Source organism: Melospiza melodia, chromosome 3, assembly GCF_035770615.1.
Source record: "Melospiza melodia melodia isolate bMelMel2 chromosome 3, bMelMel2.pri, whole genome shotgun sequence".
Taxonomy (NCBI): domain Eukaryota; kingdom Metazoa; phylum Chordata; class Aves; order Passeriformes; family Passerellidae; genus Melospiza; species Melospiza melodia.
Genome location: NC_086196.1, coordinates 101,474,956 through 101,502,941, shown reverse-complemented (window position 1 = coordinate 101,502,941; position 27,986 = coordinate 101,474,956). Strand labels below are relative to the sequence as shown.

Genomic DNA, 27,986 nt, shown 5'->3' with positions numbered 1-27,986 from the left:
AGATATGATCAATGAGAATACACAGGAGATTTGATGTTTCATTAAATGTAGATTACAGTGATCTTTGTCACCTTACTTTTAAAAACCAAGGCAGAGAATCAGCACACAGTAATTTAATAGAGTGAAACTCTTAGTGTGTGACCTCATTTTCTCATTTTTGGGGTAAAGCTCAAGTTCATGGGGCATTTACTAGAGTGGGACCATACTATTCTTCCACTCTAATTTCCAAGTATTGCATCAGTGTCAAATGCAAAGCTACTCGTCCAGGATAAGTAGGACCTCTGCTATGTCCTTCCATACAAAATTATCTCTGTCAAGTTTTAATGAAATGAAAGCCTGTTAGATAATTTGTTAAGAATATGGAAATGTGTAAAACATGTGACTTGTTATTTTAAGAGTTGAATCTTCACTTTGAAACTGGCATAAATCCACCAAAAGTCAATGGAAATATTTAGATTTACAGCAGCTGAAAGGATCTGTTCTCAATTTTACTCACAGTTTTTATGGCTTTTTTTCCAGAATGGAAGCAAATGTTAAAAAAAATATACTGCAGTATTATTAGGCTGCTTATATCTCAGTCAGCATCAACAAAATAGCTGCATAACCACACAATATGCAGGTGGGATAATCAAAGGTGTGGAGGGAGAAGGTGTCCCATGTACTTTATTAATTCTGACTGTGACTCTGAAGTCTGGGTGCGCGGCTGAATATCACACTTTGGGCATGGTGCACAGGCTGAACAGCATATGGCCAATGCAGCTCCACGAGCAGGGGGTCTGGCATGCATTCAAGTGGGATCCCTTGCGGACAGTGGGAGAGCTGAAGGCAGGGAAAATCAATCCAGCTGAATCTGCTGGCAGAAAAGGTGTTTGGAGCAGAGAAACTTCCCCAGAAGCAGAGGCAAAGACATTCAGTACTAATGGTGCATTTTGAGCTTCAGAGGCTGTGGGAGGAAGGGGAAGGGATCTCGGAGGCACATGCAGAGATGAAGAGATTGTGAACAGGAAGGAGGAGTCGAGGGGTGGGCTTTGGTGACATTTTTGGTGTCACTCTAAGACTGGCTAAGCAGGAAGGGAACTGGCTGGAGAAGAAGACAGACTGGGAGTCAGGGAAGCGAACATGCATAAGAGAGGAGGTTCTTGAAGTGAGATGACTTTATGAGCTATGTCTGAACAGTAAGAGGCACAGGAATAGGTTTAGGTGTGAATTGTTTTGCCAGAGTCTCCAGATAAAGTGGAGAGGCACGTGGCTCTTGCAGCCATTACAAATGAGTATGTCAAACTCGCCTGGGCTGCCGTTCCTCGGGAGGACAGCTGTTCAGCTGGAGCACCGTGAGGCTGGAAAACAGTGTGCCTCTACTAATGGGACACCAGGGGTGTCAGCACTGCTGTGAGGAGCAGAAAGTAGCTGCACTTCCCAGTGCCCTGTGTCTTTGACAGGACAACAGATGCCTGTCCACAAAGTGCTTCAGAGAGGCCACAGAAGGAACATTTGTTGCAGCCAGCTCAGATGAAGGGAAGTGAAAGGCACGCTGGGCTGTGTGGGATGGGGCCAAAGTGCAGCAGCCTCAAAGGAACTTAGAAGTGAAAGTTTTCCGAGGCTGTGTGGGAAATGATCAGCTATGGTTCAGGGAATGGACAAAGATGAGAGAAATCTGTGTTTAGTTTAAACCAGTTCCTGGTTTAGTTCCTTTTCAACAAGTCATTTCATTCTGGCTGTGGCATGCTTCTCAATCTGCAGCCTGAAGGTAAATCCTTTTCTCTTGTTCTGTTACCTAGGTTGCAAGCTTTTTTTCCCCCTTCACAATGGGTGTTAGGTCCCATGGCTCCTCAGCTGATCCCTCAATTTTACTGTCATACAAATCATTAATAGTGATTATTGAGGGTCAGCTGTAATGTCAGCTGCAGGGAATAAGCCTTTGGAACAGGTACTTCTATGCCAGACCCGCCTTGCAATCTTTCTAATCCTGAACTGATTTATGGCACCCTCAATGCTGGTCCAACGTACTGGAAAAGGAGAAGGATCCATTGTGATTGCGGGTTGCCTGCTCTTCTTGCATAGGGGTAGACTCTTTACAGGAAAGAATTTGAAAATTAATTGACAGAGTGATAAAGACCTTTGAAATGCTTGACTTCTTGTGTTTGTTTCTCCTCAACAGCAGGTGTCTTCCTAAATATAAATTCCAGCTGAAACTTGGTCTCCTTTCTCTCTTTTCAAATCTGTTTAGATCACTGAGGATCCTGAGGATCCGTGAGCAGTAAAACCACTGACTTCCCACATTTTAATGAAAGTTTATTTCCAGAAGTAGGAAACCTAGTTGAAATGACCAACTGCATGCAGTTGTGTTGCTGCCCTTAGTGAAATTTGCTGAGACAAATTTCATGTAGTCTGTCATTTATTCAGTCTTTATTCTTCTTGCACTCTTCTCTAGCATAGGACAGTCTATGTCAGCAGGTAGTTTCTTGTGTTAGACACCTATATTAAGCTGCTTCTAAAATAATCCTTTTGGTGTAAAAATTAGAAGAATTCCTTGGTATGAGTAAGTGAAATGTGGTAGTACAAGGTTTAATGACTAAATGGATCTCTTTACATAGATTTGCCTGTGTTTGTGCAAGTACATACATGTAAATAACACTTTTGCATGGCTGAAATCTTCAATGTGGTTAACAAATGGAGGAAAATATTTAATCCTTTCTTCAGTGGCTTCATCTGAAACAGATCGCCATTAGTTATATGATTTTAATTGTATTGGGACTCCTATTATAACCTATTGTTCTATCACATTAGTCCATTAACCTGTGGGTCATGGAGCAGAAGTGGAAAGCCTGTTCTTCCTTCTATCCCAAATAATTTAAATATAGTGTTCACTGAAGGTTTCAGGTTTTTCAAACCACTGGAGTCTAGTGTGGTCCTTTTTATTCTGAAACTTCAGAGGCTATGAAAACATTCTCAAACCTTCTGTTAGCCTGAAATCTTTTTTGGTTTGAAACATTCCAAGTGGGAAAAGAGCCTCAGAAACTACATTTGGTGCTGAGTGTCCGTGGCCACATGGCTTTGATCTGAGGAGAACGCTTATGAGGGGCTGTGTTTTTTGCTTAGGATTTGCAGCACGTTACCATTAATCAAATTTTCTGACAGGGCTCTATAAGGAGGCTGTTACACACTCTGCTTTTTAAAATGTGCATCTGGCACACTCCTGTCACGGCCCAAGATGTGGAGATGTTCAGCGATGGCTTCTCTCAAGGCTCTACATGGAAAGCCTTTGGACATCACCAGTAACAAAAGGCAATCTAAGTGACAAAATAAGCGATGAGCTTGTTATTATTTACCTAAACAGAAGTTTTTGTCAGCTTCCTAGGAATATTGCAGCAGGAGCTAGGGATTTGTGATGCTTATTTTTCACTCTGCATGAACTATAGTTTAGAGACTCCAGCTTCCTATTGGGATTGTAAGGAGCTAAGATCTTAAAATGGAGAGGAGCAGACAGGGACAGGCTTTCACACTCAAATTCTATCTGCATGCTGAAAATGTTTGAATTTTCTAAAGCTCCAAAGTAGCTTTTTGCTCGATCAGCTGCTGAGAATGGCTACTTGCAGTTATAACTAATGTAGCAGGGTCCAGCCCAGCACAGGGAACTTGGCAGGGCTCCGGCATTTCAAATGCTTTGACTGCTCTCCCGGATTCTCAGTCACACACCTCTTGAATGTTGAGTTAATAGAAATGCTGCCCTGCCAGGAATACCTGGAGGCTACAAGGGCTGGCCATGGGTCTGTGGTGGGTGTTTGAAGGGGGAAATACAGCCTGGGGCATTGTCAGGTCTGGTCATACAAGAGCATCTCCTGCCTTTGTGATCCGGCTGTGAAAAGGTTGAGTGGGCTTTGACGAGGGTAAAGCCATTGATAATGCAGCTACTGCAAACTAGGCTGTGTGGTTTGGGGGGAAAGAGCATTCCCCAGCTGGGAAGCTGTTGGAATCTTATAACTGGAGGATGCTTTGCTGCAAGCTAGCAGCAGTGCTGGGGAGAGTGCTTGGGGTTAGGCATGCAGTGTTAAAGGTCTGAGGGAGGAAGGGGGCAAATGTAGTTGTGATTTGTCACTGCCCTGTTTCATTCCTGACAGCTGCCTGGGGATCGTGTCAGCCCCCTACAACAAGGTGGGGCAGCTTGAACAATTCTAGCCTGTTCTTTCCTTCACAATTGTTCTTTTCCTTGAAAGAGAGCTTTTGACCCTTTCATAACCCAGAGCTGTACAAAGGGGATATCCCCAGTTTTGTCCTGCTGGTTCAACGCTTCAAAATCCTTCCAGAAGTTTTAATTTCTTTGTCTTGTACTAGACTATTTGGTAGCAACAATTTCTTCTTAAAATATTTTAGAGGTTTCACCTTGATTATGACATTCATCTGAATACTGCCCCCTGACTGTTTCTTGGTGTCACTATAAATTTATTTTTGTTTTTGCAGATACTCAGGAATGCTATAACTGAAGAAGTTTAAGGCAAACTAAGGCTATTCCAAAGCAGAAGTATTACAATAAGCTATATTTATATTGAGGTTTGTTGTGACCTGATGAGTTAACACCCATCAAACTTGACTGCCATTCTAATCAGGGTGAAGCCAGAAATGGCTATAATCATAGTGTCTGACCATCCTCCTTGAAATTTTCTAAAGCTCTGCTCTAAAGTTGTAGGGAAAGGAATATTGAGAGGCTGCCTAAGAGGATTTATAAACCCTCCTGAGCCTATTCTTTCTTTTTGCTCTTTTATTTCAAAGCCATGGCATTTGCCTTTTTTCTTTTTTTTCCCCTCCCAGGTCAGAATAAGTATTTCTTTCTCTATAGCAGGCATCTTAGCACAGCTTCAGCATTTACAGGCCAGTCCTGTGCTTGCTGAAGCCACAGATTTCTAGGTATGTAGAAGGGAGCCCTTCATGCCTGTCTCTGCATTGAACTTAACTCTTTAAACACAGTGCTCAAACTTCAGTCTGAGTTATCCAGCCACTATTTGCTCAAGGCACTTACCTCATCATCAAGGGATTTTATACCTCTCAGTCTAGGAATTTTTATGCCTCCAGCACTTTGTTTGAAGGGAGGAAGCAGTGTTATCTCTGGATTGCACAGGAATAGCCAGTGTACAGGGAGAGTAAGCGAGTTGCCCAACACTCCTCACATGCTCAGTGGCAAGGAATATTGGAGCCTCTGTGACTGTCCCCTGTTCACTCCATGCCCTGTACTTGGAATATATTCTGTGAGGAGGGGACCTTTGTATCTTGATAGAAGTGAGCTTCTTTTCCCAGCAGTATGAGAAACTGGCTTTCCAACACACCCTTGTGAAGTACCATCATTCCAGCATATTGGATAATTTAGGTAATTTGCATTGAATGCTACTGTTGAGGGGAAAAAAGTTGATCTGTTATCATTGAGGATATTACAGTGTTGCACACATGTTGAGGGGAAAAAGACTAGTGGTAAATAATGAAGCCACCTGATAGGAAAAGTATGAAACAGAATATTCATTTTTCTTCAATGGGAATAACGGATGACAAAAGTGAGGCTTTCTTCACATTGTTTGTTTACAGAAAATTCATATCCACTGAGACTATATGTTAAATTTACTCTCTGATGTTACTGTTTGCCGGATGCATGTGGCCACTAGAGTATGTTCTTATGATCTTACCATTTATTTACCTTGATACAAAACTCCAATTACTGTCAGAGATGCTTCTTGTTAAATATGGTAAGATCTCTAGCTTCTAAGAGAGTGAATATGCATTCTTTACTCTGGGGCCACTCTGAGCATGATGCTAAGGAATGAAAATACTGGGGACTTTGGTGCAAATTAATTAAGTATCTAAAGATAACAGTGTAATGAAAACAGTTTGAAGAAGTTTGGGCTTTAGAGACAGATGAAATTTGGAAGAGAGAATAATACATCTCCATGTTTGTCTTTCTGTTTAGGAAGCTTTTTCTTTGGAAGCATTGGTTTTTCTTTTACATAGATGTAAAGTCTAGTGCTTCCAGAAGCTGAGGACCTATCACTTTTGTTAGTGTTAATTCTTAATAATTTAACAAATGCCCAGGGTAATTTTAGCTATGGTCCCTGTAGACACACAGAGTACTTGGAAGCTCAGGTCGTAAAAGTCCCCAACTTTTAGTTGTTATTGTGATCTGAGGAAAAAACAAGGGCAACTGTAACATTAGAGGTGAAGAAATATGAATAAAAAGGTTTTTAGGGAAGAAGTCATATAAGCCCATTTTTGGACCTGACCACTTTGTGTCATTGTCTGTATGTGAGCCATTAAATCACATCCCTCCATAGTAGTCCAAGCTGAAAATCTTGCTGGCAACCCAGAATGCTTTTCTTTAAATCCTGACTAGTAATGGCAAATCATTTCTGGGAGAGCTTTTTACTGCTGAAGCATGTTCTAGACTCAAGGAATTTCAGTGTCAGACTGCCTCAAAAACAGTCAGTTGGCTGAAGTGTAGTGACTGAAGATGAGCAGCTTGAGATCAAGCACCAAGATCACCAGAAGTTGGAGTGATAACAGTATCTACTAGTTGGTTTGTTGTGTTTTTTTTTTTTTTTTTTTTTAATTTGATGGCTCAGATAAGGTTCTGAGTATCCCAAATTCCAGACTCAGTTATCGTCATAGTTTTAAGAAACCAGGACAGCAATAAACAAAGAAAGAATATTCAGAAGGAAGGATCGATAAAAGAGAAATATTACTTTACCAAAAGTATTTTATCTAAGTGTCTTTGGATTAATTCCTCTTTATAATAATTTCTTAAACATAAGAAATTAGCTTGATCTCCTGTATAGCATCTTTAAAGTCTCTGTGGTGTTACACGGGCAATTCTTAATTTAAAATGTTAGGGAGGCAGCTACTAGAACTGTAATGTGAGTGGAACTGGTAAGACACAAAGCAGTTGTACTAAAAGAAATATTGCTATGCTGAAAGCAAGTTACAAAAGGAAGGTCTCCTGAGTGAGTTTTGGCACTGGACTTGGTTGAAGATTTTTCTTTAATGAGGCTGGCATGAAAATTGGAGCATGCTTGCATTCATAGGGAAAAATGAGATGCACTGGCAATACAGAGGAGACCTTAAATCTCCCATGGGAAAATAAAGATAACTCTGAGAAAGAAAGTGAAAGAAAAGGCATTAAATGCACTAGTGAAAAATGTAAAGCCACACTCATAAATATCCTATTTCCATTGAAAACTCATAATTTAGAAGTATGTAAGTAGGAGGGAGACTGGAATGTAGTACTTGTTTTGAGATGATTGAAATATGTGAAGTATCTCCATAAATGGTGTTCTCAGATGAGAGAAAGATCTACCTTCTGTAAATATTCCCATGTGCTAATGTGAGCAAATCATGTTCAAGGAGAGGAATTTGGAGAGGAGTTCCTAGGGTACTCTGGGTTTATCTCCTGTGGGAGTACAATTTGTTTAGCCTAGAGGAAACAAGGCTGAAAGAAAATAATATTGTTGTAAAATCACAAATAAAAGGTAGGAAAATGGTATGTATGAAATGAGAGTTTAAAAACACCACCATGAAACAAACCTGGAAGAACTTAAAAATATGGGTTTACTGAATAGAAGGTGAGCAGATATAGAATGCATTTAGTCTGAAAAGTAGAAGGTGGTTAGTAGGCATGGAAAAAGGCTGAAGCAGATTTAGCAAGAGCAGAATGTTCTTTCTTGGCTCTGTGCCTGCTTCAGGGCCTCCAATATCATCTTTAAGGATGAAATTCCTATGTCTATGCATCCCAAGCTTTGAAAAAAGTGTAGCGCTTTCATCTTTTTTAGCTAAAAAGCTAATAAATGGCTAACTCTGACTCCATCTGGTTATTGCAGGTGTCTTGAATCCTTCTTCTGCTATGATGTAATCCAAAATGATGACATTTATGTTCATGAGTGGTCTAGTATTTTTTTGGCTATTGGCTGACATTTTATGGTCATTTATGGTCTTGTGGCTGCGTCAACTGTTCCTGTTACCACTACTGGTTTTAAAGCTGCATTTTTTACTATAAATTTGTATGAAGATTTTTGAGATGATGCTTTTTATTCCTTTCAAAAAATTCCAAGAAAGCTGGAAGATTTGTAATGGGCAATTTAATTTCATTCATCTTTCCAACAGTGCTCTGTTTCAATTTTATTTTTTTTTCCTCAATCTCATGTCATCTTACTCAGCATCTTTCTTAAATGTGTGGTGGAGTTTGTGTGACAACTGGACCCCCAGAAACATGCTGTTGCCCATCATCTTTATACCAGAGGCAAATGACTCCCTCTCCAGCTTTCTGCCTTGCCTGGGAAAGATCAGTACCTGGATGAAGGCCAGTCGGCTGTAATTGAACCCCTTCCACAGGAGATAAAAATGCCCGGGAATTCATCCATTCACAGAGCAGAAAAGCAAGATTTGCTGGCTTTCCCACAATCAGCCAAGCTGCCATTAGTGGGTGGACAGAGAGAATCTCTTATACATAGTGCAAGAGAGATAGTTTCCTGGATAATGTGGTGATAAACACAGCATTGATACCTAAGGCTGGAATTTTTGTGAAGCACGTCATCCTGGCTTCTACCTATACAGGCAATGGGGAAAGCTGTGTAGATTTCAGTGGAAGTAGAGATTGAGTAACTTGTGAGTTATTTTGGAAAATTTCAGTCAAGGTTGAAACAAACACAGATTTTGTTCAAAATTTTTTTCTTGGGTATTAAAAGAGTAGATAAAGCTTTTCTTTAAGTAGTGAGTAAAATAGTTCTGTAAGGTGACAGGTAAGAAAAATACCAAATTGTTTCTAATAATAATTAAAGCAGTTGCTAAGCCTTGCTGATTTATTTTGTTAGCCTGAGCTGTATTTGACCTTTTGTTTTATTTATCACAGAATATTGTAATAACAATATCAAAAGAATTTACAGTGGGGTGTACTAGTTTACTTTCATCAAAAAAAGTTACAGCAGATGCTTTGAATTTACTGCAGATGGTGGCAAATATTTGCCTTATTATGAGGTTGCACTAGTAGAGTGTCATGGCTGTTGTTTAGTAAATCAGCTCATGATTCAGGTGGTAATATCTATTAGCTGTAGCTGGCAAGGCTCAAGTGAAATCAAAAATAAACTAAATATTTGGACAGTTCTTGCTCTTGGAGCAAATTTTTCTCTTTGGAGAAACAAGATTTTTTTTTTTTTTTTTTTTTTTTTTTTTTGTTAACTCCCTCTTATCCCTCTTTCCTACTTGATTGTGATAATTCCTGTAGCCCTGCAGGACTCCCACCTGCCCAGAAGCAAGGCCTCAGCATGAGCAGGGCTGCTGATGTGCCCTCATTGTGGTTCCCCATCACAGGGGGGAGTCTAAGGGGTGATGTTTAACAGGGGCCGTGCTGAATCCAGTGCTGCCTTCTGCTCCTGGCTGTCATCTGAATGGCTTTGTCCAGGGCAGGAGCATGGAGCCTGCTCCAGAGGCTGGGCAACACAAGACATTTTTTTTCCTCAAGAGCTCAATAGAGCTGAACTTTACTCTTGAGCAGTAGTGTGATGGTGGATACAGGAGCCTGAGTATAAGAGCTCGATATAAATGGATTTGACATAGAGGTGCAGGGATGTGACCTTGTCCCCTGGGATCAAGAGGGGGCTGGGTTTGTAGGAGACCTATCTCTACAGTCTCAGAAGAAATTGCATTTTTTTTTTTTTGCCAGTGTCCCAAGTACACCATCAGGCCTTAATGGTCAACATCACCAGGAATATCTGCCACACCCTCTTCCTACATGCCTTATTTGAGCTCTGTCCCTGCCTGAGCTGAGCTTTGTTACAGGAGCTTTAGTCTCCCGCTCAGCTGCTGCTGTGCCCCTCTCTGGCTACGAATAGCCTTAATCTCACTTCTTCTCTTGGGCCTGTCTTGTCACCATGGATGCCCCTGGTGATCCTTGGGCTGTGTCTGACTTGGTAGCCCTCAACAGGTCTAATCCTGGCTCTGGCTTGTGCTGCCAGCCTGACTTTGGTCCTGCCTTTTCTCCCTGAGCTCTGAGATGACCCTGGGCGCCATCCTGGGACTGCCTTTCGCACTGGAGTGGTGGGGCAGGGGTTTTGCTGGTTAAGCCTCAGCCATGGGATTCCCCTCAGGTCCTGGCTCCCTGTCCCTCAGGGGGAAGCTGACCCATGTGGTGCTCTGGGGTGGGCCCCACTAGTCCTGTTCATTAAAAATGTCAGGTATGTCTGAGCCCTTCTGCATCTGGGCAGTGAGCGTAAGCCAGGAAATATTAATGGGATAGGTTCACATGTTTTCCTCCATCTTTTTTTTTTCTCCTCCCAAGACATGTGGGAGGAAGACAAACATGAAGAAAGTTGCCTTTATTCTGTCTTATCAGCAGTGCTGCTGCACCTGGTGCTGAGCTTACCCACATGAAAGGACATTGCTGCATCCTGTGTGAAGTGACGTGAGTGCCAGCTCATGAGGTAATTCTGAGCGAATTGGGAGCAGGAAGCACGGCCCCTCTCCTCAGATATCTCACTCCCTAGAGGACTCTAGAGGTTTGAACAGCTCAGATAAGTCACTAAAGTGTTTCATGCTTTTACCCAACTGGTTGCAAGTTATAAATCCCTGAGAGTGCAGAAGGCATAAAAGATTTGCTGGAGGTCCTTGAGTTTGTTCCCCAAAAGATGTGATGGTTTTCCTAGGTGAGAGATGCATCCACACAGACCAAGGATGAACAAATATTTGCTCCTTATAGAGCTTGATGTCATAACTGTTGAAAATCACAAAATCTTCTAATTCAGACACTTTGACAGGGTAAAAATTGTCTTATTTTGCCAGTTTGATCTTATGTGTGAGGTAACTAATAATTTTTGGTGTACCAGAATAGGTGTTAGAAAACAGGAGGAATAAGAGGGGATTAAAATGTTTGGGATAAGATCAGAGAAAATACTCCTACTTTAAATTAATAACTGCATAATTTGAAATATTGGAGCGCTCGCAGCCATTTGCTGAGCTTCTGCTGGGAGTAAGGGAGTGTGTAAAAGTTAATCCAGTTCCACAAAAGGTAATCTTGTTATGAGTTAATACTAGCAATTTCTAGGTTAATGGATATCCATGAGGAATTGTCCAATGTTTATGCTATCTAATGCACATCTATGTTATGAGGGGAGTGGGAATCACTACTCTTGCATATTTTTTAACAAAACAATTGCCATTTAAAAAATGTATACTTTAGAGAGTTTTAATTATGTTAATTATCACATATTTTGTTAATAACATTTTCTTTTGAAGATGCCCATTAGGGGTTTTAAAGTGTTAATTTGCTAGGAAATCAAATGAGAATGCTGTTTGAAATTTCCTTTTAAATTAACTTTACTTACTTTTATGTCCTAATTAAGTGGAGATAATAGTACTGATGGAAATATTACAGGACTAGGAATTAGTGCTCAGATATTTTACTTAATACCAAGACTTTAATCTTAGTGTAATGTATCTTTTGTTCTAATCAACATATAGCCTTTGCATTTAATTTACTGAAGTGTTTTGATCAAAATATCTAAATAGGAACATTGATGCAAAGTGAGACTATCCTAGCAGATAGCATTCTGATGCTGTTGAACTCCTTCTGAGTAATAGGTTCCCCCCACAGCAGCTGTAATCTCTACTGGAAAAAGTGTTGAGGGTTTTTTAGAATTTTAGCATTACCTCATCATGTATTAGGTAATACACAGTGATCCCACTCAAAACAAACTTTCCATAGTGTTTGCAAATCAGTCTAGGATGTGTAATTCCCTTCAAGTTTGACTGCTCTGCTGCTTGGTCCCACAAAAGCCATGGAATTTGCCTATTGCACAGATCTTTACATTGTTGCAGAGATATGTTGTATTGATACCGCTGTTTCTCTGCAGTAGAGGAGGTGACATTTCTACTTATCATGGGTTTTGTATCAATTGAACTGCATTAATTGCAGGAGATACACTGGAAAAATAAGTAAAAAAAGCTTACTGTCTAAGCAGTTACATTCCTGCAGTATTGGTGTGGGGATCAGACCTCAGGGGAAGCTTTAATCCAGCTGAATGAAATATCAGTTTTGCCCTGATACAAGGGAATTTGGCTTTCCTGCATGTCCTAATCCAGCCTGAAGGGACTGTGAGGTTTTGTGAGGCTTTCACATGCTTCAGTACAAAATGGAGAGGCAGTAGTGGTGGATGCCTGCTTAGCACATGCACACTCACACTTGGGGGATGCCTTGCAGGAGAATTCCACAGGTTTTTGTGAAATTCATGCTTCCTGTCTCAGTAACACCAATGGCATCTGTTCATGGACTTCTACCTCTATGTTCACTGACAAAAGAGCCATTCTGCAGTGCTTGGCCTTCACGTAATTGTTTCCTCTGAAGTCCACGCCTGACAGTCTTAAAAAGGGGTAGAATTGATCTGAACTCCTGCAAAACCCATTCCACGTTCCCTGTTCTGCGTGTATCATTACATTTTTGCCATTGAAGGAAAACTTGTGTACTGTTGGGCTTGTGGCTTGCAAAGCTGTTGCACGGTGTGATGTCTGTGACAAGCTGAAGAAGATCCAAGCAGAGCAGTATGATGGGTTGGTGACTGAAGCAGGACACTTGTAAAAGCAGTGCAAGAAATGTAAACCAAATATCCAATTTGCTCAGAAGGGGTAATTTGAGTTACTTTTAAATAGTTAGCTTTTATGGTCAATTGGGTGCTGCCACATTACTAGTAATAAGCCATAAATCTATTTGGTGTAATATGAAATAATTTTTTAAGACTCTCAGACTGAATTTTCAGGTAAAGAGGAGAAATTGAAATTTATAATCCATACCCCTTTTTTGTGTAAGTGTTATTAATAAATTAGCAAGAAAGAGGCAGCAGATGGAATGAATTGTTGTAGTTCATTAATTTTATGATGGCTTTCTTTGCATGAACCAATTATGTCTGTCATTGTATCTCTAAACTGCAGTGGTGCCCAAAGGAAAGGGCACATAGACAGGGACAAATCATTGAGGGGATTTCCTGCTTTCTGAGGTTGCCAGAGAAAATTCAGTCTCTATTCTTACTGATAGCTCTGGTGAAGATATCAGGCCCCAGAAGCTGTTGCAAATGTGGTTCTTAATCCTACCTCCAAAATCATGGTAAAGAGATCATTAGTCTTGTTCTGTGTGCACAAAACTGGAATCTTCTATCTGAAATAATTATCAATTCATGATGATGATTACAATTTCCCAGTTTGATCTTGATGAGCCTTCACATTCTCAGAATGTGTTCAGGAATGCTTTCCAGTGATGCTGTACTGCAATTTGCAGAAACAAGTGCCTATGTGGTTAAGGGCAATTGGAAGGAAAATTATACTTGTGGTGCCTGTGTCTCAGGAAAACTTCCTTTGAATATGTCATTGTGACCTCTTTAATTAGAAAACAATCTGTTATCTCCTGAGACCCTCTGTGGTAATACACTGATAGAGTTTCATGTGGAATATAGGTTGATTTGCTTTACCTTCAGACCTTGTATTCTCAACTTGGAGATAGTGGTTGTTTTTCTGTCAGATGTATGCTTCACTTAATGACTGCAGTTTATTACCCAGCAGGTCATATCCTGTATATATTTTAAGAACAAACACCTCTGAGATTGTGACTTGGTGGAAGGAGGTGACATGTGTCATTGCTGTTGTTTTCACTACAGCCTTGTGGAAAACTAATTACCTTTTCATCTTGGTAAATTCAGAGGTCAGTTTACCACTACTATATCACAACATGACAGGGAACATGGGTAATTAGGTAGGCTGTGTAACCTGGATATTCCATGGATCTCATTACATCTTATTTAGAAAGGCTATAATTTGATTGGTGGAAAATTAAGGCATCTCCTCATGGGTCATTTTATCTTTCTGCAATAATAATTCTTGGCTTGATTAAAAATTGATCCAGTGTCTTAAAGTGAATTTATTATTGCTGCAATCTATCACCCACAGACAGATAATCTGGTTCCCATCTTTATCTGATTTGAAAAATCTGTCACTTATTATGTGTTGTTTTTTCCCCAATCATTTAAATTGATGGTTTGCTGAGGCAAGGCGTGCTACCATAGGCTTCTTGGAGAAAGCATGGATGAGACTTTCAGCCAGTATTTTTTACTGCAAGGAATCTGATACTGTGTCAAATATTGATTGGAACTGTGTTGTGGCATCATTTTCACTGGGAAGAAAAAAAGCTGAGCAGAAATTTTGGATGCAGAGCAACAAGAAGGCCAGACGAGTCATGCTGCTGGAGAAGATGGTCTGTGTGTTCCAAGTGTCTGGGTGAATTCCTGCCTTGTATGCTGCAGCTCCTGCTGAAACCAGGACTTAAATTGACCAGGTTATGTAGAGGCTGGTCCCAACCTGTTGGCCTCAGAGAGTCCTGAAACCACCTTAGCCATGGTGCTGTGTGCCCAAAACCTGACCTGTTCAGATAAAAAAAACAGAAAAAACAAAGGTTAGATCCATGAGCAGTCTCACTGGAAATCACAGTTTTAGGAAATATTTTTCTCTCTATTGTATGCTTGAGCTTTGCTAGATCTTCAGGCTTCAGTTTTCATCTAATTTGTTCACGTAAAAGCAGAGGGGGAAATTCTGATCAGGGAAGAGTGATCTCCAAATTACTTAAAAAACATCCTAGCTGAAGAAATGTTGCAGTAAGCATTGCACTAAGAATACTAAAAAGATTTGTCACATACTTAACTCTGAAAACAACATTTATAAACCAGGTGTAATTGTTGGAAAACCACTGTTTATGGTATAAGCATTAGAGAATCTCCATGATTCCTAGGCATTTTAAGATACTTTCTTTCCAGTTTTCCAAAGTATTTTAAAAGAAAGGATCGTATTTGTTCCTGTCCAGAACACTAGCAGATCCAATATACCTATACCTATGCTTATAAGGGAACACTGGCAACTATTACATATGGTCTGATTCCTGCAACCACCCTGGAGAAAAAGGATGAAAGAAGATTGTGCAGTCAGCTGGTCAAGTGGTGGGTGTGTGAGAGAAGGAATGATTATTCACAGTCCTGCTGTACGGCTTTAGACTGAGGCAAAAACATCAAAAAAAAGAGGAACACAATTTTTGGTTGAATTTCTTGAAGCAGAGTAGAGCCTGGGGCAGGTGTTTCTCTCAGACAACTTCCTATTATTTAAAATATGGTGGCTCTTATTAGATAAAAGATGGAATTCAGCTCTGAAAATTTGCGTAGTTTGGAATAGAAGACTGTCTATAAATTTGGACTGAAAACAAATAGTAGAAAATAATTGATGTACTAAACATTTTGTTTTATGGAAGAGAAGCTGGCTGACATTCTATCCTTTGAGTAGTCAATGGGAATTTTGCTGCTGACTTTTGTAAATCTGAAATTTCCCTTTATGCACATTGTAAAATGTGTCATTTTTAGCCCAGAATAGGTTGCCAGACCCATCCAATCAGTGTAATCCAGGACTGATAGTCTAACGTGTCTTTTTATTTTTAAAGAAAAAAATAAGAATTTCAAATGGCATGTGCAAAACTGAATCAGCTCTGTAATGTTGAACAAGCCTAGCTGGCTGCTTTTCCCAGGCTGCCAAGGATGTGTGTAACCTGTGATTCTGGATACTAATCAGAACAAGACGTGATTCTCTCAGAAGTGGGGGAAAATAACCTTTGTAAATTAAATTTTCCTGCTTAGGTTCAGTTACTGCATTTGTTCAGCCTTGATGTCCTGTTTCAGTCTGGGCCAGGGATGGCTCAGAAATGTCCTGTACTGATGTATTGTGAGGTCCCGTAGCTCAGAGACATGCAGTCTTTGGAAGGGAACTGTGACAGGTTGTGCTTTTCTCTGTTTTGAGATGCAGCTTGAATTTGGGACCCCAGGGCAGGCCAGGAGATGGTCCTTCACCAAGAAGCATTTTGCTGTACCCTGGGCCTCCGAGCAGTATCTTGCCTTGGGGGAAGGCATCAGCTGCTGGAATTCAGCTGTGGGAGCCTCGGGGTGGTTGGAGCTGCTGCCTCTCCACAGTGTTCATTTTGCACTAGTCCTGCTCCCAGCTCTGGGCTGTTTCATGTGCTATTTGAAGTCTGCCTCCAACAAACACCAAGCTGCTGACCTTTGGCTTGGGTAATGACTGGTAGCAAGGGAGAAGGTTGTCTGAAGAAGGGGCTTCCAGTTGCACGATCCCTCATTGATTGGCTCTTGTCGCGCCTCCCGAGTTGCTGGTGATGTGATCTTGCTGCTGTTAATGCTTTCCCCAGAGACCACGTGTTCATTGCTTATTGCTTGTCCATATTCCCTATAATTAGACCCGACTACAGGATTGGAATACAGATAAAAGCAATAACGTGTTACTTTCTCTGAAAAGCCATCCAGATGGGTAAAGCTGCACATCATCTTCAAACAGCAGAGATCAAGCTGGTGGCGTGGGGTGGATTTCCACTCTTGTGTTTCACTGAGGGTAGCAATAACAGCTGCTGGTTTTTTTGGTCTCCTTAAACCCAAATTGCAGTCTAGGCTAGGCTTACATTTCATAATGAAACAAGATGTTTCTAGAAGCAGAGGATTCTTACATATACTAATAGATTTGTATTTGGGCTAAATATCCCTAATGCCTAAAAAGTCCTGATGTTATTTTAATATGGATTTAGTATCTCCACCAATGAAGTAACGCCAGCAGAAAATAGGGTCAGCAGCACAGTAGCAGTAACAATAAATAAGTAAAACAGAACTGTATGAAAAAATACCCTCCTTGGTTTTAGTGTCCAAATCAGCATTACGATCTGTAATTGGTGTTGCAAGATCAGGCCGTAGTTCTGTGCCTCCTATTTAATTATTAATGAATTTTTCTGCTGCCAACTTATTATAGAAGGAATTTTTGTACTTCATACCATTTGGGCTGAATTTAGGTTTTTCTGACACTTAATTCAAGTGTGTGTCTGTAGCTAAGGACTCTTGTGCCAACGCTGGAGATTCCCAAGGCAGAACTGACATGCTTAAAGGCTCTTCTCAGTCACCTCTTGCCCTGCAGGGTGCTCAGGGCCTTGTTCCCATGGACTAGCAACCTGGGCTTAGGGTGCTGCAGTGGAATTCTGCTTGTGGTGTTTAAAAACTTGTTTTACATTAGAAATCATAAAATCACATTTTGTTCAATACAAATTACCATATGAGGTTGTCTTGGAATTTTTTCCTCAGTAAGGTCATGCTGACTTTAATCTTCCTGTTGTGCAAAAATGCTTGTGCTCATTTTTAAGCAAATGTACAGGATTGTTCTCAGAGTGCAGGCTTGTCTTGTGGGTGTGGGCACTCTGAACAAGTCAAAGGGACTTGGTGGAAGATTGCTGTGCCCACACTCTCCTGAACACTGCATCAGTTACTCAGCTTCCTAAACTCACCTGCAGGCTCTTGGACAATTGCTTTAGAAGGTGTTGGTCTGTATTTTCACTTTCGTCCTCCCTACCTTGCGATTTCCTCACTAAAGAAATGCCCAAGAACATCCATCTTCTGTCTTGTCTAATTAGATGAGCCTTCACAATCTTTGTTGGGTCACTTGTCCTGTCCATTTCTTCTCACAAGTGACAAACGAGGCAAGGTTCCTGCTGTATTCACCACCAGCAGTGATGCCAATGAAGTAGGGAGAGAGGAAAATGGTTTACAGGGTATTGACACAAATGATAGCCCTGAACACTGTGCTGTATGTGAAAGCAAATGGCTTTTCCCACATTCTTCCCTTTATTTATAAATTCTCTTCTTGCCTTTATTTATAACTCTGTTTTCCTAGTACGAGAACTAATTATCACATTGTGTGGTTTCATTTGCTCATCCTGCACATAAAAAGTATATCCTGTGCTCAAAAAGTAACAAACTGCAGTAAAATCCAGTAATCTTATATACAAGTGATCCAAGCACAGATACACTGTGTGTCAGAGGCTGTGTATGCTACCAGCCCTCCTGGCAGAGCAGAGGCAATTCCACTGGGTCATTGGCAAAGTTAACAGTTTTTCCATGCAATATTGAATAAGGGGAGAGGGACCAACTAATCTGAAGTAAAATGATGTTAGTGCTGGTGATCTTAAGTTATTTAGTGTATCACATGTAAGAGTTTTTTTTTTTTTTTTGTTTTTTTTTTTTTGTTTTGTTTTGGAGGGAGGCAGGGAGGAGAGACAAGTAGGGGAGGACATCATTAATTACAAAATGAATCACGGGAATTTGTAATGTGTAATTTCACATGAACAAGTAGTGATTTTTTTTTTTTTTGAGGAACAGCTATTATAACCACCATAAAACCTACCTGAAATATTAAAATAATACCTGCTGGATCAGCAGATGTTCTGAGGAGTCTGATATACAAAAGGAAAAGCTCTGCATCTTCAGCCCCCCCCCCTTTTCAACACAGTACACCACTGGACATGTCTTGCTATGATCCTTTGAAGCCTTTGTAGGTGTTTTCTGGGATCCTTCTGGGATGCGTATAAACTAGTAAACAGTGATTTTGTGTAAATACACCTTCTTTCTAAGTGTTATATAGGACAGAAGATATTCTTGTTGGAGAGATGTTCAGTGCATGCAAATTTGTTATGGGTTTTTTCCTTTCCCAGATGGTTCCCCAAAAAAAAATTTTTTTACAAAAACATAAGTGAAAGAGGGTGTTAGGATGTAGCAGGCAGCTGGGCTGTGCAGGAGGCATGAATTAAGATTCAGAATCTCTCTCCTTGTCAGTTTAAGCCCTGCCTCTTCTATGATATTTGCCTCCAGTAAATTAGTGCCCCTCTATAGGTGCCTCAGAAAGTGTACCTCAATTCTGTAGCAGAAGAAGAAAACTGTATGAAAAACATTTGAAAGGGAATTCTGTTGAACACTTAGTCTGACTTCCTTCTGAAAACTTTTTCCAGGACCATGTCAAACTGACTCTTGAATGTTTCCAGCAAGGGAGATTCCACCTCGTCTCGGGGCAACCATATTTCAATGTGTAGTTGTTCCCATGGTGAACAATATATATGCATTAATAGAGAATTTGCCCTGGAGCAACTTTGTTTTTTGCATAGTATTTGTGTTCTTTGTCACTGTGACTGAAGAGTCATTTTACAAACTTAGTTCTATTTGTGTTGTAAACTAACACGTGCATTGGAAGTGCACATTTTTAATGAACATTCAGAAAATATTTGAGAATAAAAATAGCCTTGACCATCACTTTGAAATTATATCCAGGCCAGTAAAAAGGCTTATTCCTAAACCATCCTAGTTCAGTTCCATTGTGGATACAAGCTTTATTTACTAACCATGGCAATGATGGAATGATATTGCCTTCCATGTTACAAAGCTTTGATCCACCTGTTGATACCAATAGAAATATTAACACTCTATTGTGGCTCTTCCTTCCTTAGCACAATGCAGACTCATTTTGTGTACATGCTCTCCTATCAAAGGCATCCTGACAGTTGTTAAATCTGCTCTTCTTTATTGCTTTGAGTTAAGAGACATAGGCAAAGATGAAAAGAATGGAAGGGAAAGTTGAGCATTCAGGATGAGAAATAAAAACCATTCTGGCAAACAGAGGCTACAGAAAGGGAGACTCATGGCAGCAGGGAAGAGATTTGTCTGAGCGGACAGGCAATAAAACCACACAAGAAGAGTGTGGGGACTGGGGCAGAAGAAGAAATGGACAAAGGCGACTGTAAATTGATTCCTTGGCTTCCTGGAGATGTGCAATCCAAATGATTAACTACAAAATCTGTGATTTGATAGATCTGGTGCAATAGAAGAAAGATCACATCCTGCTAATGATGAAATGCATCGTTTGATTAATCCTTTTTTTCCTTTGTAAGTTTTGATTTTTGTCTAAGTACATCACTGCCAAAGCTGGTGTTTGCAGCACTAGGTCACTTTGGCTGTGTAACCTTTGCCATTACAAAGTGCTGGAAGACACAGTGTCTTTCTAGTCAGAATATTTCCTTCTGTCAGTACATTTTTGAAACTAATGTAATTGCATCCACTGTATATGAACCATTAAACCTGATTTTTAAATATATCAGGAAGAAGTATTTGCCTAGAATTAGATGACATTTGATCAAAATACTGCAGGAATAGCATGGTAGAACTGTTTATATTCTAGGCCTTTATAAAGAGGATATGCTCCATATTGTAGAAGGGGGGCACACTGGGGTATTTTTGAACCTTGCAAGAGCTGTCAGGATTTCTACTTTTCCTAGGAAGTGAAGAGAAAATGTACTTCTGTTCTCCCTGGGGAGAAACAGATGACTACTCCATTGGAGATGTGCTATTAGTCTCCCCCGATTCTTCCCACGGAAACTAGGTATTTAATAATTGTCTTCATACAAATATTGATGTTGGCTGATAGGAAACAAATAATTGCTTGACATCAGAATGCTGCTCAAGCCCAAGACTGAATTTCTGGGTTGGGTTTCACATAAGTTTCCTTTTAATGCTGATCTAGCACAACTAGGCACCTCTCAGCAGTGGTTAAGGTACTTTTTCAATATTTCTTCCTCAAGTAGAGAAGAGATGGTATGAAATAGACACACAGAGCCATGGGAGTGTCATTCATTTTCCATTTGGGTTTTTTTTTTGTTTGTTTGTGGAAAGCAGTGGGCTTTCTCTTGCTTTTTGAGGCTGCTTATTTCCTGGGGAACACCTGAGAATGAGAGATTTGTATTGATGGTAGGAAGTCTTGCTTGCACCAGAGACATTCTAAACTAAAGAGGTCATCATTGGTATTTTGTCCCACATAAATATTTTGTCATGTGCCATGCTTTCGGTGCCCTGGTGATAAGCACCATGACCCAGTTGTTGATGAGTGTAGTGAGGGGCAAGGCTGCTTGGATGGACTTTCCAGATGAGCATTTCTGATTGACAAGCTGGAGTTCGGTCTTCCCAGTGTGTTTAAGGCATCATGTCTTCGCATCACTATGAAAGTAGTGTCTCAAATTTATTTTTACATTTTCTGTTTTGCAGAAGAGAGTTTCATGGGAATAAACTTTCCTGAATTGCTGGAGTCACACACAGCTTGTATCTATAATGGAAATACTAAGCAGTTTTGGGAAATCTGATGCCCAGCTTCCTGACCTTTGGCTTCAGATATATTTGGACTCTGCTTGTCATACTGTTGTAGTTTCCTATTCAAACTATGATTTGAGTGACTCCCCTCCCCCAGCCCCAATGAAGATGTTTACCAGAGTCACATCTGTCTGGTGTGACTTGCAGACTTTGTTTCGTGGAGGAAGGCCCAAGGCTGGCCTGCCAGAGGTGAGATAAATTGGGACTGAAATCCTCAGGGAGAGCCTGAGGTGTGAAAGCTGTTCTGCTGTGACTAGCTCTCATCAGTAATGATAACCCCTCAATTTTGTGCCACCTAAATTCACCCAAAATTATATGCTAAATATAAATATTCATTTTATAAATATGCATGTTAATTAAATATACATTTATTTTAAATGCATGTGTTAATTATACATGTTACATCAGATCACAATTAAGTCAATAGAAATTGGAGATTTGCATATAATCATCCTTGTATACTAATCAGTTGTCAGTCTAGAAAGCAATTTTCTGCAACCAGATAGAATATAGACCTTGGTCCAGTGATCAGTTCAAAGATTGTGTATCAGCATCAGTTCTTTTGTTTTTATGGATTTTCTTGGAAAGAAATATGACTCATTTTCAATGCATACGGTTACTCAATAATTTCTTCATGTTTTATACTACTGCTTCCAGGAGCACTGTGGAGTTCAGATTTTGGCTGAATGAGGTTACTCCTCTGATGTGTCAAAACTGCAGTAAACCTGCCCCAGTAATTTCTTTTGGTGTGGGATGCAAATTCTCTTTGAGCAGTACATGTTCTTTTTCTGGTGTGCTACCTAAATGTAACTTTGCCTAACCCTCGATCTTCTGGGAAAAATACAAGCAATTCTCCAGGATGTTCTTGGATAGTAGTTATGGTCATATTGCCTTCTCTTGCCTGTTGATTTCTGCAGGGTGAGAGCTTTGGGTGTGTGTTCCATTTGCTGTATTAAAGGCCATTTCAAATCTCCATGGCTTTGGTTTCATATCAATGTAGATAAAACTGGACATTCCAATAAAATGTATAAACATCCCTGAGAAAACAGTTGAGGGCTGAACTGTCCAGAAAGCAGAGTTACTTTGAGAGTTTGGTTTATCTGAAGCGTTTCTCTAGTAGAAGGAGGTGAATTTAGAGCTCAGTTTTGCCTGACTGTGTTCACTGGTACCCAAACTCACCATGGCAGTTGTTGCATCCAAGGCCATCCTTGCTGGGCAATGAGCTTTAGTCAGCACGCTGTGAAGTGCCATCCCACCCAAAGGAATTGACCACATGTGCAAGCGCTCTGGGGAAGGGACTTCTTCCTGAACTGGGATTTGGGGATCAAAGAGGAGATGAACATTGAGCTCCTGATGGCTTTGGCAGTGGGATGCTATGTTGCTTAGGAATAAGGACCCCATCCAGAGAAGCAGTTAAAGACTTGTTTTGAGGACTGCCAAGGAATGTGGTTCATGGAAAGGAATATATCCTTAAGTCAAGGCTGCTTTTGCATCAGAACAGTCTTGTGAGGGGAATATGAGAAAGTGCTGTGGTGCTTTCCCCCCCAGCATTCTCCCCACATTCACAAACCCTTGGTTCAGTGTCTCAAACAGGACTGTGGACAGTGCTGTGTCTCTCACTATGTGTTCCACCAAGTCTTGTTGACTTTTCCTCCAGAGCTTTTAATTCAGTTTTCCTTGGAAACATTACCATTATAGAGCATTATTCACCCTGAATATTTTTCAGGTTAAAACCCAACAATGCATTAAAACAAACCCTGTGAAAAATAGCTGTTTTATCAGTCATTTTAATCTTTAAAATATTTGCTTCATGTATCCAGGACACCGTTGATTGCTTGCTGTATTATGTAAATCTAGAGAATAAAATAGGTCACTCTTCAAATTGTCTTCTTGTAAGGATGTAATTAAGCTGCATTAAGACAATTACTGTATTGTAAGTATCTACTGATTTTTAAAAAACAATGTAGTTTTAGTTTTGACAGTGATATAATTTCCTATTTATTATGTTTTAATTAGGAAGCAGTGGTAAGTAGGATTAAGGTATGCTAATTTGACATAACTATTGAAATTCTGAAGTAATACAGTTAGTCTACAGTACAATAGTAGTGGAAGGGGAAGAGGGAAAGAAAAATTTATGATTATTCAAATCAAGAATTCTGGTAAATAGGAATCCTGAACCAGATGCCTCTGGACTCTGCTCATGTTTCGGTCTGACTCTCTTCCTCATTAAAGGAAGGGTGAACTTGGTCTTAACTTTAAGAATCCTAGAATTTTTGTAGGTGCTGGGAAGGTTGAGTGTAATTTTGATGCCAGTGGTGTGATTTTTGTCTCAGTGTGTCCTTGAAGTCTGTATTTTGGCTTTCTCCAAATGTAAGAACTAAGATGAACTGAAAAAGAAGTAGAAGATATATCCACCTTTCAGAGAGTGAAGGGTAGAAAATGGCTACCTTGGCATGTCCAAAAGATTAGGAAGAATAAGAGAAAAAACAAGAAAGCACACATATGTGGGTAGAAACACTATTCAGCATAGACTTCAGCAGTGTGGCAATAGAAGGTGAGGGAACAAAGAGAAAATTGACAAGAAATCAAGTCAATTTTGGCTTTCCAAGGGTCTGTCAAATCCACGGTCTTCAACTGTATGACAGCATGAAAATGAGCTTCCCAATCTGTCTGTTCCACTCCAATTCCCAATACCATTGCAAATTTCTGTGTCTTATATTAGACACATTGCTCTTTCTGTGTCCTGAGACCTGCAGCTCTGAAGAATAGATGATTCCTTCAGAATCAGCTCTTCAGCTGTAGCCATTGCTTGTGAAATCTTGGATTATCCTTCCTTTGGACAATTAGACCACATAAATAAATTTTGCTCATGTTTGCACAGGACTAACGTCATATCTTGGGTTGGTAACTTTGATTTTGAAGGAGGAAAAGCAGTTGGCAAATTTCTGAGTAGGCAAATTTCCATCTATCATGGCGTTATGGCTGCAAAGTGAAGTGAAAGGGGATTAGAACAACAGTAACCTGTCCAAATTGAAGGCTGAAAATGCAGAGCTGTAAGGGAGCTGCTTGACTGGAGGGAGTCTGTGAGAGGTCATCCTCAGGGATGGAATTTTAAACCTGTGTTGGAATCCAAAATGCAGGGAATTCTCTGAACTTTGGGCCTGTAAGCCAAAGTTTAGGATTAAACACAGGATTTGAGACATTTGAAAAGACTTCCAAATTAGATTCTAGATGCTAGAAGTGAGACTGTAGATTTATAGTTTAAAGCAGAGTCACATTATATTAAGTAGAATAAAGTTTAGAATTTTAGAGTTTAAGATGTAAAAAAAATAAAAGTAATTACAAAAGTAAACAAGGAGTTTAGAATGCAGTACTGTAAGTTTGTGTGTCATTACATGATTAGCAAAGAAAGCTTACACTATAGCATGAATCCATAAGATGAAATATTTAAAGATTAAGTCAAAACCAAAAATATGCTTGTTAGGGATGTTTTATTAGTCAATAAATCCTTAAAAAGTCTTATAACTAGGAATCTTGTGACCTTCTTGAGCCATAAGGTGAAGATGTAAACTGAACTCCCCCTTCCTGCCTATGTAAAAAATAAAAAAGAAACAGCGTCATCTAAGAACTCACAAGTCCCATCTCTAACGCATTCAAAATTCCTTTAAAAATCCCCATAGTCATATTTAAGGTTTCTTCAGAATTCATAAGGCCCAAACCATTGAAATTTATTCTGAAAATTTGCAAATGATGCAATGATAGAATACGAACATTTCATCATAAAGAAGTGAACAACCTGTTGTCATTGAGGAGGGAGAGAAATGGGATAAGATTGCTACATTAAATTTTAAGTCACAAGTGTAAGAAGTGGAAATAATTTCTGCCACAAGCAGAAAAATTCTGCATTTGGACATAATGGTGGAACCAGGCCTACCTGTGTTAAGAATTAACCTGATCACAAATTTCTGGCCATTATTAATTACTGTGGGCAATACAAGCCTCTGATATGTCATGTGGAATTTTTGCAGTGGGAAAACACAGTTGGAAATTTGTCTAAATACTGTTGACCATTTTGGCCATCCACATTTAAGAAGGAAGATTTCAGTCAGGAACATATGCAGGCAGGTGAAGAAGTTTCCTTTTACAAGGGAAGGCAACAATGGCCTACATAGTCCATTTAAAATCAAATACATCTGACCTTTTCATAAAAAAATAGGAAAATATTCAGGATAGGGAGGAACTATTTATGATAAAGGATAATAAGTATTAAGAGTAAACAGCTACTAATAAGCTGGGAGTACAGTTTATACCTCTGTGATCCTCCATGAAGTCTTCATGAAACCTTTGCTTACCATGGGGCTCTGGCAGGTGAAATACCTTCTGAAATTTCTCTGAGGCTGCTGTGAGGAGTCAGCAGTCTTCTCCATCCACTTCTAGGGACTAGGCTTGTGGATGGGGTTGTGCCCTGGGAGCCAATTACCCTCTCTACAGACACCCACAAAGGGATTAAGTCACACATAAAACTGAAAGCAGCACCTGGAAGTGCATTTGGCATTCCAACGGAGAAGTGTTGTTCTCCCAGGCTGATCTGCCAGCTGGTGCAAGGACAGCAGGGTCTGACCTGGTCACTGTGATGACCTCCAGAACAGCAGCAGAAGTTCTCCTCCTAGAGAGCCATTACCTGCAGCACTTGCAGGATGAGCAGTAAAGATGGGGGTTAAGGGAAGCAAAACCTCACTACTGCTAGTCTGTCAATTTTAGCCAATTTGCACTCATGAATACAGATTTTTTTTTTCTTCTTGCTTCACAGGTGCACCCCTGCCGCACCAGGCATATTATTCTAGGCTGCTGTGAAAATGTGGCTGCCAGGGTAAGTTGTTACAGTTAAATTGTATATCTATATTTTACAAGATCCATAATGCTCATATCTGCAGATATTCACGTATAATTATGTACAGAATTATACACATGTATTTACATTAAAAAATCAGGCTAACCAACTGTCCTTTAAATGTTTTGCTGTCGTCCTCTCTTTTCCTTTCTTTCATTCCAAACATCCCTAGGACTTCAAGACAACATTCTTAAAATAAATGTTGGGCCTTTAAGTAAAATTCCTTTTCTGTGAAAGGAAAGGTATTGTGACTCTTACAGCCTTAACACTAATCACTCACTGCTCCTTCCTGGAATATAAACTAACTCTGTTTGTTAATCTGAAATAAACAGCAGGAACATCTCTGGCACCATTGTAAAAATGAATGCTGTGCACTTTATTTTAAATGTAGTGAGTGGAAATTTTACTGTTGGTGCTTACTGAACCAGTTCAGGTGAATAATTTTGGCATAAGGATGTAAATTAATTGGTAGGGTTTTTTCTCCTTCTTGAGTTTACTTAATGCATATGGCTTATAAATTTGTATCCAGATATGGAGTGAGATATATTTTGTTTAAACTTGTATTCCAGGCATGTCTGTGGTGGTACCAAGTACCCCGAAATCATCTGGCATCTGTGGGAGTTGCAAGAGTTCAGTGCTGAGCAGAAAATCAGGCTCTTTGTGCTTTGAGAATGCTAATCCATTGTTAGGGTTTCCTTTTAAACTGGAAATAAACACAATGTGTGTTCTGTTAACTTAGACAGGTGCTAGAGCCAACAGCTCGAGGTTTAAGGGCAAGGGTCAAGCAATCAAAAGTGGTCCTCTCTTGCACAGATCATCAAACAGGGAGTGCATCAATGGGCTCAGTGGCCAAGGCTGGAAATTAATCAGCTCAGCCCTCGGTGTTTAGCCATGCTGATTATATACTGGCAAAGTGAGCAGGAGCTGACAGGCCAGGGAAGCTAACGTAATAGGAGCGCGTTCCCAACAAAGGCAGGGAAGAAAGATCAATTTGCAATATTCTTTTCTGTACCCATGCAACAAAGCAGAAACATGAAAGCAGAACATTAAGGGATGCTCCCTATGAACTGGACAAATCAATAAACATCAGTGGTAAGGGGAGAAAAAAAAGTTTCTCGTTCTGTTGTGTACCCTGAGGCCGCTTCTGTCTTTGTGATGTGCTGAGTAGCAGTGGCCTCTGTCATGTTTCCTTTCACCTACATGGTGTCATCTGCTTCAGTCTCAAGGTGAATGATGGTTTGCATAATCAGAGTGAGTGTTTAAGGAAATTATTCCATCTCTTTAGGAAGAGATGGTAGGAAACAACACTCTGCAGAAGCTGCAGTGGCCGCTTAATACACAGAGCTCCATTTTTTCATTGGAGCTTGGGGTAGAAACTGGGATTTGGTGCTTGCAGCTGGTGAAAGATTTCAATAGTTTCAAAGATTTCAGTTCAGAATGCTTGAATAAGTGCCAGTTGCTTTCATAGGGAGTGCCAGATACAAAATCTGGTTTGATGTATTGGAGTTTACCTTTTCTTGGAAAATGAATTCCCACAATCAATAGTTGGAATAATGCAGGAAACCCAGGGAAAAAAATAGAGAGAGATGGATCCAGTTCGTAGACATAAATAATGACTTCTAGCAGCATTTGGGAAAGGGAACTACAAGTGAAAAGAAAAATGTTTATTGCAGCCACAGCCAAATCCAGTGTTTGGCCAGTTATTATATCATAAATATTTGGCTGTGAGAGCCAAGCCTGTAAATGAAAGTATTTCCAGCAGTGTTACAGCTTTGCACTGACCACTTTCACCTGTATGTGGAATATCGATTAGATGTACATTCAAAGCTGTTGGTGAAAGAATAGCTTTGTTTTGGCTTCCCACTGGCTTTGGTGGAGTCCTCACTCTCTTGGCACTATTTTTAAAAGCAAATTGAGTAGAATGCTAAAGCACACGTTCAAGCATGGGACTCCTCCCTTTCCAGGGAAGCCTGTACTCTATACATGGTGTGAATGGGCTGTTACCTGCTGGCAGGGAACTATTGAGGGCTGGGAGACAGGTG

General features: G+C 40.1%; 1 long non-coding RNA gene across 1 annotated transcript in view; it reads left to right on the top strand.

Moving 5' to 3' along the window:
• LOC134416800 (uncharacterized) overlaps positions 1–27,986 on the top strand; it is a 109,916-nt gene that overhangs the window by 17,838 nt on the left and 64,092 nt on the right. The window contains exon 2 of the long non-coding RNA XR_010027400.1: positions 25,864–25,923. This is a non-coding gene — a long non-coding RNA (uncharacterized LOC134416800). The remainder of the gene's footprint in view (positions 1–25,863; positions 25,924–27,986) is intronic.